Below are 11,371 nucleotides of genomic sequence, written 5' to 3'. Positions count from 1 at the left end.
ATTTTAACAACTTAAAGCAATGTCAGTGATAACTGATATGTGTGGGAGGGAAGAATACAAATATAAAGTGTCACCTGGAAGAAGTCTCCTTACCAATACTTATAGGCTGGTCTAGTGGTGATGAACTCCAGCTTTTGCTTTTCTGTGAAAGTCTTCACCTTTCCTTCAATTCTGAATGACAGCTTTGCTGGGTAGACTGTCTTGGTTGGCAATTTTTTTCTTTCAGCAATTTGAATTTATTGTGCCACTCCCTTCTGGTCTGCAAAGTTTCTGCTGAAAAATCTGCCTATTGTCTTATGGCAGTTATCTTGTTTGCAACAAGCTGTTTTTCTCTTTCTGCTTTTAGGATTCTCTCCTTGTTTTTCACTTTTGACAGTTTAATTATAATGTGTCTCAATGTGGGGCTCTTTAGATATATCTTATTTGGAACTCTCTGAGCTTCCTAGATCTGGATGTCTGTTTCTTTCCCCAGGTTAGAGAATTTTTCAGTGACTATTTCTTTGAACAAGCTTTCTGCCCTTCTCTCACTCTCTTCTCCTTCTGGGATCCTTGTAATACATATATTGGTCCACTTGATGGTGTTCCATAAGTACCTTATGCTATATTCACTCTTTTTTATTCTTTTATTCTTTTTCTCCTCTGATTGGATGAATTCTACTGCCTTGTCTTTGAGTTCTCCGATCCTTTCTTCTGCTTGATCTAGTCAGCAGATGAACCCCTCTATTGAATTTTTCAGTTCAGTTATTATATTCCTCAGCTCTGTGATTTCTGTTTGGCACTCATATTTTCTATTGCTTTGTTGAAATTCTCACCTTGTTCATTCATGGTTCTTCTGACCTTGGTGAGTAACATAACGACCATTATTTTGAACTCTTTATCAGGTAAATCACTTGTCTCCATTTTATTAAGGTCTTTTTCTGGAGTTTTGTCTTCTAATTTTGTTTGGAACATATTCCTCTATTTCATCATTTCCCCTGACGCTCTTTGTTGGTTCCTACACAGAGGATAAAATAACCAACTCTCCTCATCTTGACAGGTGGTCTCATGTAGGAGATGAACCTTATTGATCAGCCCAGTGTGACCTCCTGGTTGTCTCTCAAACCTTGTGATAGTCCAAGCTTCCTTCTTCGTTCTTAGTGGTTCCTAGTTATGCTTGGTGTGCCGAAATCTGTCAGTCTCCAAAAGGGGAGGATGTCAGTTAGAACCTAGATGCAGGCTTGTTGGAAGCCAATTCCTTAGGCAGTAGCTGGAAAAGTATATAGTTAGGGCCTTTCCAGGTAGAAACTGGAGATGAGCTTTTTGGCCTGCTCCTTTTGTGCTGGACTTGGATGTATAGCTAGGGGTGGGAGATGCTCCTGCGATGATGAAAAACTGCTTCTTTTTTTGCTACAGTCATGTGGGACTCATGAGTGCAAGTCTCGCTGGTTGTCAGAGCCAGGTTATCCAGGGACCTGTCCCTTGGGTGGCAGTTTCAATAGCTGGGGTACCAGACATGAGTACCAGCTCCTTCCAGGGAGATACTGACAATTTGTAGCTATCTCGAGTGAGAAGGCAGAAGTACTATCTGCTGGCATCCACAGTCTCTGGGGAAAATCACAGTCATCCTCTAGATGCATGCTAAATTAGAAAACTGACCATCAGTGTTAAAGAATATAAATACATCTCTTTGGAGGAAAGGCTGGGAGATGGGCATTTCTGTCTGTTCCCTCTGCACTGAGCCCTGGAAGGATAGCTGGTTAAAAATTGTTTCTTTGTTTGCTACACTCTTATGGGACTTGTGAATGCAAGCACTATTGGCTATCAGAGTGGACTTTCCCTTCCCAAAAGCCGTTTGAACGGCACTCTTTAACTCTTTGTTCCTCAGGCTGTAGACCAGCAGGTTCAGCATGGAAATGACTATGGCATAAAATACAGGTGCCATTTTGTCTGTGTCCATGGAATGGCTGGAGCTGGGTTGTAAGTATGTGAAGATGTCTGTCCCATATAAGATGGCAGTGAGGTGGGAAGCACAGGTGGAAAAGGCCTTCTAGCATCCCTCAGATGAGTGTATCCTCAGGGTGATGACAAACATAAACAGGTAGGGGATCAAGATGACCGACATTGATGCCCACCAAAACAAATAAAACCATCTCACTGATACAGTTGTCTGAGTATGAGGGAGCCAGGAGAGTGGGAGCATCACTGAAGAAGTGATTGATCACATTGGATCTATAGAAAAAGAGACTGAAATAAGTCCCCAGTGTGGATGGAAGTCTCCAGGAAACCAAGGACATAGGAACCTATGACCAGACACACACACACCTTTGTTGCCATGATGGTGGTGTAATGTAGTGGTTTATACACTGCTGCATCATGGTCACAGGACATGGAAGCCAAGAGAAAATTTTCTACAGTGAGAAAGACTGAAAAATAAACTATCTGAGCAGCACATGCATTGTAGGAAATGACCTTGTTTCCTACAAGGAATTCGGCTATCGAGTGACAGCTGTGGAATAATGAAAGTCTGCTAGAGAGAGATTACTGAGGAAGAGGTACATGGGACTGTGGAGACAAGAGTCCAGCAGGATCAACATGGTCATCCCCAAGTTCCAAACCAGGGTGGTGAGATAGATGAGAGTGAACATTATAAAGAGTGGAGTCTGCAGTTTTGGGTCATCAGCTATCCCCACAAGAATAAATTCAGTCACATCTGTACTGTTTCGATTGGGGTCATTTGTGGATTAGGTGAATGCCCTATAGCAATGAGAAAAGAGGATCTGGATAGTAGTTGTGCTTAGAGCCATCATTATGTCCAATGTATGCTTTCTATCAGTATTCTCTGAATTTAACGTGGGCATAACAATAAACTGTAATTTTAAAAGGTTGTTCTAGCTAAAAGTATTTTGGAGATAATATATCTCTATCCTTACAAATAATTGAACAAAAGTGCAGAGATGGATTTACATGCAAAAATCACAGAAATACCACTGATGGGTTTATGTTAGCCTCTCAATTCAGATTTTCAAACACTAACACAGATTACTCATTCAATAAAGTGGGTTTACTATAATGTAATTTGTTTTACTTGAATCACCATTTTGCAATCATCTCCATTGTGTCAAGCTCTGAATTATATGCTAGCAAAAGATAGTTTAACATATCATGTTATAGTCTTCAATATCTCACAGGATAATAGGACCAATAGAATGTGTAATTACCACACAGTGGGATACTATAGAAATTCATGTACAAGGAATAAAAACATCTAGAGAATAAAAGTTAAAAGTATGAGTCCAGACTAGGGACTGGACTCTCGCTCCACCATATACTGGATGGCTGACCTTGGGTGTTGCTCAATATCACTCGGCCATCAATTTTCCCTTGAACTCATCATCACACTGGATTGATAATGCAAACTGACATTGTAAGTTCTTACACATTATAAATAGGACAGAGTTATTGATCTATGTATGAATTAGAGGGGTAGATGTTGTAACAGAGAGATTTCAGATAAGTGTGAAATCTAATGTCCTATATCCTCACTTATTCCGTTTGCTTCTGTTTCAGATTCTTTCCACACTCATATTTGTTCCATACCTTCCTTTGATTTTTCACATAATATTCTTCTCCTACCTATATTTTGGCCAGTCCAGTTATGTCAAGTAAGAGTCTATTTATTTCATGAGTCATCTTGAGTATCAAGTAGTGTGTCTGGATCTCAGTTTCCCCACCTGTTAAAATGGAGATAACAATTCTGTCTGGCACTTTAAAAGCATCCTATAAATGTAGATATTGTTATATCTAAAAGCTAGAGTAATACATTATGTTTCAAGACAATGACAGGCTCTATCTAGTGTCAGGGGTCCAAATTGTAGGTAAGTTTAGGAGGGCTTCCAAGTGAGAATGAAATCTGGAATCCTGTGATCTCACCCATTACATGTTCCTTTGCATTAATCTCATTAATCTACGCAAGAGATGGTGATGACTTGGATCAGGCTGGTAATGAGAGAAGTAATGAGAAACTATGCAATTCTTGGTACATTTCAAAAGTAGAGTTGGCTGGACTTTCTGGTATATTGAATGTAGAGCATTAGAGAGAGGGAAAAATGATAACTCCATTTTTCTTGTAGTGATAGAAGTAATGGTATTGAAGAAACAGATATTTGGGAAAAAATGAGAGACCATTGCAGGTTAGTGATGCTGAGTTTGAGAACTCTTTTGGCCATCCAAGAAGAAGTGTTACATAAAAATAGGGTATACAAGTCTAGAATTCAGAGGACAGGACTGGCAGCATTAGATTACATTAATTTGAACTCTGTTGGTAATTTATAATTTTCACCATATATATATATATATCATTTGAAACTCACAAGTCTAAATAACATCACCAAAGGAAAGAGTTTAGAGAAAATAAAAATGAGAGTATTATACTGTTTACAAAGTCAAGAACATGAGGCATTACAGTGTTAAGAGGAACTTGAGAGGGAAAATTGCCACCATTCAAGGTGACTGCAAGGGAAACACTATCCCAGGACACAGATTCCAGTTGGAACAGTAGATAAAGAGAACTCTCAGGGGAGAGGTTAAGTGTGTTTTGGGTTGTGTTGATGACTGCCTATAAATTCCAGTGGGCATGGTGGAATGGTTTCAGGAGTTGAGTAGGAGTGGAAGCTGAGGTCTGAAAAAAGGATGTGAAAAGATATGAACATTATTTAATAGGGATTGAGGGTTGATCTTAGGTTTCTCAGCTTTATGGTGAGCGACACAGCTAGAAATAGAACAATGAGATTAGTCCTAAGGCCTCCAAGTGGATGACGACAATCAGACTATGAGGTTGGGAGTGGGAAAGGGAAGGTAAAAGTATTGATAGAAGCATGCAGAATTGCCCACTTCCTCTTTACTTCAGCTATTGGTGGTGTGGAGGCCACTGGAGAGCACCATTATCCAGAAAGGAGCATACTCGTGGTCTCTCACAGTCTCTCATCAACTACTTACCTCCATCAATACTCTTGTCAAGAAGATCCTAAATGTGTAAAAACAAAGTACTGAAAAGCGTTTCTATTTTTTACGATCTTTCTTCCCCACACAGTGAAGAAGTTTATTTTAATCCAGCATTTTCCTGGGGAAAATATAGTAGTTTTGGGTACACTCCTGTGATCAAATTAATCTAATGATAAGAATAAAAATCCCTTGAGGGATTTGTTGATCTCTTATCATTCTTTGCTGCAAGATGGGAAACTTTTTATGGATCAGACCACCACATATTGGTGCTCAGGAAATAATTCAAAAATGCAATCTTCCTGACAAGATGCTCTGCACTCCCAGTACACATCTCATTTTTATTATTCAAAGACTAGCACAAATTTCAAAGTTTCCATGCAGTCTTCAGTATCTTCCCCTCTTAGACACTGGCTTGCCATTATAATCAGTAGAGAACCATTTATCACTTTGTTACTCATAATAATTTGCCTTATCTAATTTAAGCTTTGTCTTCTTACATAGATGATCAGCACTGTCAGAGGATATCAGAACTTTAATAATGACCTAAACTATGATAGCTAGGATTTGTTGTGCACTTGTTAGTTTGGGGGCACCACATGCATAATAACTTCTATCAACTTATCAGGCAACCATGTGAGAGATGACTGTTTCACATAAGGTAAAACTGAAGCTTGCTGACAATGAATGACACACTAAAGACCAGAAAGCTAGCAAGCAGCAGAGTTGGAATTTGAAACCATGTCATTTTGAATCAAAGCCTGAGCGCTTACTCACTAAGAAATATTCCCATAATATGTGACATATAATCTAAACTTCCTATCGCAGACCTGGACACAAAAATGTTACTCATTATATTGCCTTATTCATGGCTGACTGATGTTTGTAATGTCATTTGGATCCAGGTGGGGAATTAAAAATCATGGTCTTGAGAATCAAATATACTTATTAGCTAATGTGAATTTGAGCAAATAATGTTCTTTCTGAATCCAGCTGAATGAGAACTAAATCCATAAATATTTGCAATCAACTTCCTCTCCCTTCCCACCAATAAAAAATCCTTCTACAATTAAAAGGAACATAGTTTTTAAGTAACACTAATCTTAAGCCAATAAAGGGCTGGAATCTGTTCAGACATTCATATAACATTCGTTCTCTCTTCAAGTACTAAGTAAGTGCTCACGGTGTATCATGTTTTATGCTAATTCTAAGGCCTACAATGATATACAAAACACATTCCTTAGCCTCAGGATGTGTAGTAAACGAAGACAGACATATAAACTAATGATTATTATGGGATATTCTCATTCTCTATTCCCAAGCAGAGAGCATTGTTTTTCAATTCCTCAGGTGAGTGTGATGGGAAGATAACCTCATTTACACTATAGTCCACCAGTCAGTTCATCTAATAGTGAACTGAGTGCCCAATGCCAGTAAATCTTCAGAATTATAAATGGAGTCCAAATCTCCTCATTCCTATAAATTGTTCCATTTTGTGTGATATTTACACCTCTTCCTTCAACGCATTGTTATAATTTGTTTAATAGCCTGGTTTCCCCTCATTTATTCTTCTTCATTCTTTCTCTTTTTTATTACTGTTGTTATGTGCTCTCCAGGTTATAACAAATTTTCAAATTGAAACCCCTTTTGATACTCTCAAAAACCCTGGCATTAGCATAAATAGCTAATATTACCATATTTCAAAAGAGAAAACTAAAATTGAGACAGGTTTCAAAACTAGTCCAAGTTACATAAGCTCATACGTGGCAAAGCAGTGACTCAAGGTCTTCTTGTTCTTTGATTTTTGTCACATGATAAATATGTATGTTCCCTAAGGATTTCCATGGTGTTTGAGACATATATTCCCTTGTTGTAAATCACAGATACATGAAAATGATCAAAACCTTCAATATTGAGTTGGGATGAACCTGGGAGAAATGGCAGCCTTGATGCATTTTCCTTGTTACTTCTGTCCCTGCAAATTCATAGAGACTGTACATATGATCTAGAGGTTTACCTTGCTCCCTGAACAATGCAACAGGCAAATCCACACATTTACATGTAAGTCTCAAATCATGAATTCGATCCATGAAACAAAGTAAATGTCATGTTGAGATGTTTTCTTTAGCATTGAGTCAAAAGGGTAAAACATCTCCAGAGTGAAGAGATATCGGGGAAAAACTACTTATTTTCCTTGGAAGTAGCTAACATGAATTCTATTGTTAGATGTGCTGATCTCTCTTCTCACATAGGACATTTAATTCCTTTGAGCCTCTATATCTTCCTCTCTAAAATGGAAGTATTAGAAAGGTAGCCTCCAACAACATGCCCACTGAAAGACTGCTGCTGTCATGAGAAAATAAGAGAGTCCCTGTAGTGTTTTACACCTGAAAAGGGGTGATCATTGCAACCATAGTCAAAGTCATTATTATTTGAAGTTATTTCCCTGGTCATTATTGCAGGCTCTTGATAAATCTCAGTCTGCAGAAGGTCATCGTTGTTACTAGGCAATTATTAAGAATTAGGTGAATGAATGAATGGTCAAGGTGCTCTGGCACTTGACCTGGTACCTCTAATATAAGGTCCAATGGAGTCATATAGGCACTTGAAAAGTTTAAGACCGGGAACCAGGAGGGAGTTACACAATCACAGAACTCCCAGGGCACAAAGCCCCCATGACAGCAACAACTCCTTACCTCACACTAGAGAACAAGGGATTAAAATGTCTACAGGCAGGAGAGAAGATCCAAGATGGTGCCATGAGTAGTCCTCTTTGTCTGTCCCCCTTCGAGTCTACAATTATTTTGACACTCATCGCTTAACAAAGGATATCCAGAAGCATCTCAGGACGTCTGAGAGACCCATGTGACTATACATCGGAAGGCGGACGGACTTCCCTCCAGGAGGAGGTGGAGATAGGTGAAAACTCTCCAACCCTGACTGAACAGCCTAGTAGCTGCAAGCGGCTTTCTTCCAACAGGCGCCCCCAGAAGATCAACACACACCTAAGGCAGGAGCAAACACACACCAGAGGAGCGATGGTGGAAACAGGTAACCCAAGCCCTACCTAAACCCCCCACAATTACTCCTAAACACAGAGGGAAACTCCAGAGTTAGACACCTGAGCCCACGGGGAGAGTCTCGCCCCGCCATCGGCGGGGAGATCCAGTCTGGTGTCCATGGCTCCCAGAGGGTCCCAGAGAGAATCACAGAGGGTGCGGCGGCCTCCCAGCTGCCACTGCCTGCACTGTGGGGCAAGGGATTACCGGAGATCGTGGAGAGGACTGGGGCTGGGTGGAGCTCCAGAGGCCGGCTCCAAGGCCCGGGGGGGAAGCTCCAGAGTTCCACCCGGGCAGCAGACAAAACTCTCCATCTGCCATTAGTGGAGGGGCTCTGCCCAGCATCCACAACACCAGGAGGGTCCCGGAGAGGAGAATATCAGGCAGGGCAGCAGCTGACCAGCTACCACTGAAATCAGGATCTCTGGCTATCCACCAGATAGGGCAAAGGGCTCCCCGAGTTCCTGGGGAACAGGACTGGGGCTGGGTGGAGTTCCAGCATCCCGGCTCCGTAGACTAGGGGGAAACCCTATATGCTCACAGCAGCCTCAGCGAAAGCCTCTGCACAGCACTAGTAGAGAGCACCCATCTGGCAGCCACAAGGCTGGAAGACCCCAGGAAAAAAGTAGCATAGCTAGGTGAGCTAACCACAGGCTGTAGAAGATGCCAAAAGCTCTGCTGTGACCCATAGTGGACAAGTGAGATTTTGTGGGTGCTGACAGTGACAGAGAGGCAAATATAAGTGATCCTACCCCGGGCCGCTGGAAAAGTCCATAACACCATTGCAGACCCCAAGGAGGGAGCACATCTAGGTGGGCTGCAACAATAGGCACAAGCAGCCTGAAGCCCCTCCATGACGGACCCCATGGCAGAAGAGGGAATCCAAAGGACCACTGTGACTACGAGGAGGGGCCCAGGCCCAGTTGGCAACTGTGGATAGGATTCCTGGTTGGTGCAGTATAAACAGCTGCTCCTCCACCACACCAGCAGAAACAAGTGGAAGCAGTAACTAAACTCTATCTCTATGCGGAGGCACAAATCTACAACATCAAGCAATATGAAAAAATACATTAAATCTCCAGAACAGAAGGAAAATAACAAATACACAGAAAACAATCCCAAAGAAAATGAAATATATAACCTAAATGATGATGACTTCAAAACAGCCATCATTAAAATACTCAATGAGTTAAGAGAGAATTCAGATAGACAACTCAACGAGATCAGGAGCTATGTCACAAAAGAGTTTGATACTATAAAGAAGAATGAAACAGAAATACTGGAAATGAAGAACACAATAGAGGAGATTAAGAAAGACCTAGATGCACTGAACAGTAGGGCCAATAATATGGAGGAAAGAATTAGCAATTTGGAAGATGGGAATATAGAAATGCTGAAGGCAGAGGAGGAGAGAGAACTAAGACTAAAAAGAAATGAAGAAACTCTCCGAGAATTATCTAACTCAATTAGGAGATGCAACATAAGGATTATAGGTATACCAGAGGGAGAAGAGAAGGAGAAAGGGGCAGAAAGCCTATCCAAAGAAATAATGGCTGAGAACTTCCCAAATCTAGAGAGAGAGATGGATCTTCAGGTGACAGAAGCCAATAGATCTCCAAACTTTATCAATGCAAGAAGACCAACCCCACGGCATATAGTAGTGAAGCTAGCAAAAGTCAACGACAAGGAGAAAATACTAAGGACAGCCAGGCAGAAGAAACTAACCTACAAAGGAACCCCCATCAGGCTATCAGCAGATTTCTCAGCAGAAACTTTACAGGCTAGAAGAGAATGGAATGATATATTCAAAACTCTGAAGGAGAAAAACTTACAGCCAAGAATTCTCTACCCAGCGAAAATATCCTTCAAATATGATGGAGAAATAAAACTTTCCCAGATAAACAAAAATTAAGGGAGTTCATTGCCACAAAACCTCCTCTTCAGGAAATCCTCAGGAAAACCCTCATTCCTGAAAAATCAAAAAAAGAAAAGGGGCTACAAAACCAAGAGCAGAGGAGATAAGTAGAAGGACAACAATAGAGAGTAGCAGCTCTTCATCAGAACAGATTAAACCATGGGACAAGAAACAAAGGAAATTGAAGAAAACTGGAAAACAAGACATAAAATGGCTGTGGTAGGCCCCCACATCTCAATAATCACTCTAAATGTAAATGGATTGAACTCCCCAATCAAAAGACACAGAGTGGCAGGATGGATCAAAGAACAAGACCCAACAATATGCTGCCTCCAGGAAACACACCTCAGCCCCAAAGACAAACACAGACTCAGAGTGAAGGGATGGAGAACAATACTGCAAGCTAATAATGAACAAAAGAAAGCAAGTGTTGCTATACTAATATCAGACAAGGTAGACTTCAAAGCAAAACAGATAAAGAAAGACAAAGAGGGACAGTACATAATGATAAAAGGGACTCTCCACCAAGAAGACATAACACTTATAAATATATACACACCCAACACAGGAGCACCAAAATTTGTAAAGCAACTCTTAACAGAACTAAAAGAAGACATCAACAACAATACAATAATAGTAGGGGACCTCAACACACCATTAACACCAATGGACAGAACATCCAGACAGAAAATCAACAAGGAAGTAATAGAATTAAATGAAAAATTAGACCAGATGGACTTAATAGATATATATAGAACACTTCATCCAAAAACAGCAGGTTACACATTCTTCTCAAGTGCACATGGAACATTCTCAAGGATTGACCATATTTTGGGAAACAAAGCAAGCATCAACAAATACAAGAGAGTTGAAATAATGTCAAGCATCTTTTCTGATCATAATGCTATGAAACTAGAAATCAACTACAAGAAAAAAGCAGAGAAAGGTGCAAAAATGTGGAGACTAAACAACACGCTTCTGAACAATGGATTATTGAAGAAACCTAATATTATCTGGAGACAAATGAAAATGAGAACACGACATACCAAATCATTTGGGATGCAGCAAAAGCAGTCCTAAGGGGGAAATTCATCACAATACAGGCTCACCTCACTAAACAAGAAAAAGCTCACATAAGCAACCTCAAACGACACCTAACAGAACTAGAAAAAGAAGAACAAAGCCCAGAGTCAGAAGAAGGAGGGAAATAATAAAAATAAGAGCAGAAATAAACGATATTGAAACAAAAAAGACAGTAGAAAGGATCAATGAAACAAAGAGTTGGTTCTTCGAAAAAATTAACAAAATCGACAAACCTTTAGCCAGACTCACCAAGAAAAGAAGAGAGAAATCTCAAATAAATAAAATTAGGAATGAGAGAGGAGAAATCACAACAGATACCAATGAAATAGAAGGGCTC

At 40.3% G+C, this 11,371-nt stretch overlaps 1 pseudogene; it reads right to left on the bottom strand.

The window, feature by feature from the left end:
- Nucleotides 1-1,606: 1,606 nt before the first annotated feature.
- On the bottom strand, nt 1,607-8,350 carry LOC106822549 (olfactory receptor 5B12-like; annotated as a pseudogene).
- Between the last annotated feature and the right edge of the window lie 3,021 nt (nt 8,351-11,371).

This window comes from Equus asinus, chromosome 17, assembly GCF_041296235.1.
Source record: "Equus asinus isolate D_3611 breed Donkey chromosome 17, EquAss-T2T_v2, whole genome shotgun sequence".
Taxonomy (NCBI): domain Eukaryota; kingdom Metazoa; phylum Chordata; class Mammalia; order Perissodactyla; family Equidae; genus Equus; species Equus asinus.
The sequence above is the reverse complement of the archived record's forward strand: the minus strand, read 5'-3'. Positions and strand labels throughout refer to the sequence as shown.